At 68.4% G+C, this 209-nt stretch overlaps 1 protein-coding gene across 1 annotated transcript in view; it reads right to left on the minus strand.

Annotated features, from left to right (window-relative positions):
- The window catches only part of NTNG2 (netrin G2), a 54,519-nt gene that overhangs the window by 4,938 nt on the left and 49,372 nt on the right, over positions 1 to 209 (minus strand). The window lies entirely within an intron of this gene.

Raw genomic sequence — 209 nt, forward strand, 5'->3', positions numbered from 1 at the left:
TGGGACAGACCCTTCCCGCCTGGGCCTCAGTCTCCGCACCTGGGACTGGAGCGGGAGCCGGTCCCTCCTGGCGCCAAAGAGCTGTGACTCTGAGGCCGGAGGAGCCTCCTCAGTGGCCGTGGGCTCCGTCCCTGGGGGCTGTCGTAGGTGTGTGTGTGTGTGGGGGGTGCAGCCCTCACCTATAGCCCCTTTCCGGCGGTGGAGGAGCA

Source organism: Myotis brandtii, unplaced genomic scaffold (genome assembly GCF_000412655.1).
Source record: "Myotis brandtii unplaced genomic scaffold, ASM41265v1 scaffold699, whole genome shotgun sequence".
NCBI classification, from domain to species: Eukaryota; Metazoa; Chordata; class Mammalia; order Chiroptera; family Vespertilionidae; genus Myotis; species Myotis brandtii.